This window comes from Hordeum vulgare, chromosome 3H (genome assembly GCF_904849725.1).
Source record: "Hordeum vulgare subsp. vulgare chromosome 3H, MorexV3_pseudomolecules_assembly, whole genome shotgun sequence".
NCBI classification, from domain to species: Eukaryota; Viridiplantae; Streptophyta; class Magnoliopsida; order Poales; family Poaceae; genus Hordeum; species Hordeum vulgare.
The window spans coordinates 312,288,206-312,292,895 of NC_058520.1; positions in this window are offsets into that span (position 1 = coordinate 312,288,206).

Below are 4,690 nucleotides of genomic sequence, written 5' to 3' on the forward strand. Positions count from 1 at the left end.
GATTTTGGTGAAGGTATTTTCTCTTCTGGAGGCGGAGCAGTATCTGTCCTGGCAGTTTCCTCGGCTGAAGCATTTTCTTCAACTCGAGCAGATTCATCACCTGGAATATCCTTAGCTATTTCCTCAATAGCCGGAGCATCAGCACGACTTTCTTGAGGCATTTCCTCAGCAGGGGTTGCTTGTTTTTCATCTTCCTCGGTGTGCTGAACAGAATAGCTAGGCTCAGACTGCTCAGGCTGCTGTGGTTTTGCTGGAGGGGCAGCCTTCTTGTTGTAATCATCAATTGCATTGGTTGCAAACTTGATGAAATTGGTCTTGAGACTTTGACGATCAGATAGTTTGGTATACTTGTCGGTCAAAGTATTTAGTTCTACCTGAGTTGACACAAGAGCATCAGGCGTGAGGCTTAGGAAATTCTGTCCGAGGAATTTCTCCTTCTTCAGCTTTGCAGCCTTTGCTTATTTGACTTGCGTCTCCTTCCATTTGGCCTCGTTGATGAATGTGGCTACCATATGGCTGATACTCGGGGGAAGCTTCAAGTCATCAATGGGTGTGTTAGGGTCATCATACCAGACATTGATGTAGTCCGACATGACTTTTGGGTCCATGGCAAGAGGAATGGCACTGCCTGAAGCTTGAGCGGCCCATTCCTGCTTGTTTATGATGATGGCTTGCAGCGTTTGATCATCATATTCATCACTTCCTTCTGATGCAGAAGGGACTTTGATGACTTTGCTTGGGCTAGGTCTGTTTCCTCTTCCAGCAGTCATCTTAGTCTTCAACGGTGTTGGTGAAGACTTTGTCTCCGAGCTCGTGGCAGATGGAACAGAGGAGCTGGAGATAGCAGGTTGTTGCTTGATAATCTGGTTGTGTTCAGGCTTTGAAGCCTGTGTGGTTGTTGAGGGTTTTGGCACAGACGCAGGCGCAGCCTTCTGAAGAAATTGCTCTTTAGGCTTTGAAACCTTTAATTTCTGTGGCACAGGCTTCACTTGAGGAATGACCGTGCCTGTAGTTTCAGCAGCTCACGAGGTGGCTGCAGCAGCAGCAGCAAATTCTTCATTGAATTTCCTCACAACAGCTTCTGCTTGCTTCTGAAGCTTTGACAAGTGTTTGTCCTTTTCCTCAGGATAATCATCAATAGTCTTGAGGCTTGAAGGATGAGCATTCTGATGATCCTCGAGAGGAGGCCTTTTGCCAGGTGGCTTAAGAGGAAATTTCTTCGCGTACTTTGGAGTGATGAAGCGGTATTCCTTCCACTCCTTAGCCCACCTGCGTTCTATCTTTTGGAGCCTGATTTTCCTCTTAGGAATTGGTACTTTCTCAACTGGTGTGCAATAGTCCATGTATATTTCCTCAGGGATATCAATGGCAGTGTTTTGTTCGAGTTTCTTGCCAGCCTTTTATTTCCTGTCATCTTCCATTTTCTTCAGCTAAGGCTTTTGCTGAGGAATTTGAGCTCTTGAGGATTCTAATGACATTAGCAGATTTTCTTCAAGAAACGCTGCAAATGAGTTAAGTTGATGAGAACCTAGAGATTCATCAGCTGACATTTTTGTACCTGTGAACAGAGTATAGGTGTGAAGAATTTGGAGATGTCATATGCATTCTCAGATTTGAAGAAATTGAAAAAATTGAAGTTGAGGAATTTGACCTGTGGGTTGAGGAATTTGTCCAAGCACCCTCATCTTGGGTTCCAGAGTTGTACAGATTCGAAAATTTGCACAATTGAGGAATCACGTGAAGAATTTTAGTTGCTTAGTGAAATTCATCAAGTGTTTGAGGAATAAGTAGTGTTTGAGGAATAGAGACTGATAGAGACTGAGTCAAAACAGATTCCACGAATCTAAGGTAAAATAGTAGATTGAGAGGGATTGTAAAAATAGGATTTTATTTACCCTATATAGAAAGCATGAAGAACAGAAGAAGTAGTAGTAGATACTCTTCGGTGCGAGTCCACTGCGCCCTAACTTGGCGGCAGAAGACGGCTACGGCGGCGGTGGATGAAGAAGTTCCAGTTCTGGCGTGATTTCGGCGACGGAGAGGTCGAGGCAGTGAAGCTGTTCCTCGTCGGCGACGAAATTTCTAGCGGTGGAGCCAGGTATTTTCTATAGCGGAGAGAAGGTCGAGCAAGAACAAAGATTTTAGACCGGAGGGGGTAAGGACGTATTTATAGCTCAAGTGAAAACTGTCCGGCCGATTCTTTCGGACCGAACTGCCCTTGTAATTTCATCTCCACATGATACATGTAGCACAAATTTAAAGCGGTGGAGATCGTGCTTATTTGATCGTGGGAAATGGGGTTCAGTTACTGTGTAACAATATAAAAATCATTTTTGAGGATTTGAGGATTTCGTTGCAAAATCATGAGCTGACAAGGACACAGTGAGGATTTTGAACAAATTTTCAGGTAGAACGCATATGAAGAATTGAATAGACTGGGTGAGTATAGCATAGAGGGGAGTAGGGTCCGATCACATTCACTTAGATGAAATATCAAGCTGAAGAAATAGCTATAAGTGAATGTTGTTGAGGACTTTGAAATCACAGTCTATATATATATATATATATATATATATATATATATATATCTAGGCAAATGAAAATCATCTAGTGTTTTGAAGAGTTTGACTAACTTGAGGATTTTGTGACAAAGCATCATGTTGATAAATTTCAGCTTTGAAGAAAAACAAGTTTGAAGAAAATCAACTTTGAAGAATTTCAAAGTTCGGTGGTGGCGTGACCCACCGTATAAGAATGATGATTTCAGGCGCCGCGTACAATTGTCGTAGGGCCCTGAGAACCAATTTCTTCATTAATTTCCTCATAGTAAGAGTGATATTCTTCATTGGTTGAAGAAAATCGATTTTTCGTGTGTTGCACATTAAGTAATCAATTTTGCATAAGTGTTAGGATGTGTGCATGTTTTTACAAAACGTTTGAAGATTCTAAGATATTTAGCTCACACCGTAACTTGCAAAACCTTATCTCATCCAAGGGCTTAGTGAAAATATCTGCTAGTTGATCGTCAGTCTTCACATGGTCGATGAGGATATTGCCCTTGAGGACATGGTCCCGAAGAAAATGATGACGAATCTGGATGTGCTTAGTCTTCGAATGTTGTACTGGGTTGTACGCAATCTTGATTGCACTCTCATTATCGCAGTAGAGAGGCACATTCTTCATGTTGATGTTGTAGTCCTTGAGGGCTTGCTTCATCCATAGCAATTGAACACATCATGAACCAGCTGCAATGTACTCAGCTTTGGCAGTGGAGAGAGAAACGCAGTTCTGCTTCTTTGAGGACCAGCAGACCAATGATCTTCCGAGGAAATGACATGTACCAGAAGTTGACTTGCGATCCACACGGTCACCAGCATAGTCAGAATCAGAATATCCCACAAGATGAAGATTTGAGCCCTTGGGGTACCATAATCCTAGTGTTGGTGTGTGAGCTAAGTATCGAAGAATATGCTTCACAACCTTATGGTGTGATTCATTTGGTTTTGCTTGAAAACGTGCACACATGCAAACACTAAGCATTATATCTAGCCTAGATGCACACAAATACAGTAAAGAGCCAATCATGGAGCGATATACCCGCTGATCCAATTCTTTGCCATTTTCATTAGTGTAGAGGTGGCCGTTGGTAGGCATGGGAGTCTTGGCGCCTTTGCATTCATGCATGTCAAATTTCCTCAGAACATCCTTGAGTTATTTCTCCCGTGATATGAAGGTCCCATTGCGTTGTTGACAAATTTGAAGACCTAAGAAGAATTTTAGCTCCCCCATCATAGACATTTGATATTCTTCACTCATCGTGTAAGCAAATTGATCACTGTAACGTTTGTCAGCACAGCCAAATATGATGTCATCGACATATATCTCGCACACAAATAGTTCATTATCATAGGATTTTGTGTAAAGAGTTGGATCGAGTGAACCAGTTTTGGAGCCTTTCTTCTTGAGGAATTCCTTCAATGTATCTACCACACTCGAGGGGCTTGCTTGAGAACATAGAGTGCCCTTTTGAGTTTGAAGACTTTGTCTGGATTCTTTGGATCCGCAAAACCTCGGGGCTGAGCAACATATACTTCTTCCTCAAGCTTATCATTGAGGAATGCACTTTTCACATACATTTGATATAAGGTAATGTTATGATGATTAGCATAAGCAAGCAGTATTCGAATAGCTTCAAGTCTAGAAACAGGTGCAAAAGTTTCATCAAAATCAATTCCTTCAACCTGTGTGTAGCCTTGGGCTACAAGTAGTGCCTTATTCCTCTCCACTTGACCATCCTCATCTTGCTTGTTTCGGAAAATCCACTTGGTGCGTATGATATTGTGCTTGCGAGGATCTGGTCGTTTGACGAGCTCCCACACGTCATTTAGCTTGAATTGAAGAAGTTCGTCTTGCATGGCTTGAATCCACTCTGGTTCCATTAAAGCCTCAGCAACTTTTGAAGGTTCTGTGATAGACACAAAGGAAGAATGCCCACAAAAGTTAACTAAGTGTGTAGCCTTTGAGCGAGTGATAGGACCTCGCGCATTGATGTCATGGAGGATTTTGTCAAGTTCTACTTCATTTGCAATCCTCCGATGAGCTGGTTGAGGATTTCGTCTGGGCTGAGGAATTGGTTCTGGAGCAATTTCCTCAGGAGCATCTTTTTGATTTTCATCAGTGCTGGGAATGA